Here is a 223-nt window from a genome sequence, read left to right as displayed (position 1 = left end):
TGATCCGCATCGATATCCACAGGAAACGCGTTTCCTGTCGGACCAACGATCGCACAAACAAGCTTCACGATATTTACTCGAGCCGGTACATTCTGGAATGTGGAAGGTGAGAGGGAGGATTTCAGGCGTACTTAATCGAACATGGTGGTGTGACGCAAATAATCAACTAATGGTGAGACGCCAAGGCGAATCCTTGATGTAAAAAATCTGTTCCATTGCTTTT

This window comes from Plasmopara halstedii (genome assembly GCF_900000015.1).
Source record: "Plasmopara halstedii genome assembly, contig: Scaffold_253, whole genome shotgun sequence".
Classification (NCBI taxonomy): Eukaryota; Oomycota; class Peronosporomycetes; order Peronosporales; family Peronosporaceae; genus Plasmopara; species Plasmopara halstedii.
This window is presented reverse-complemented; position numbering follows the sequence as displayed.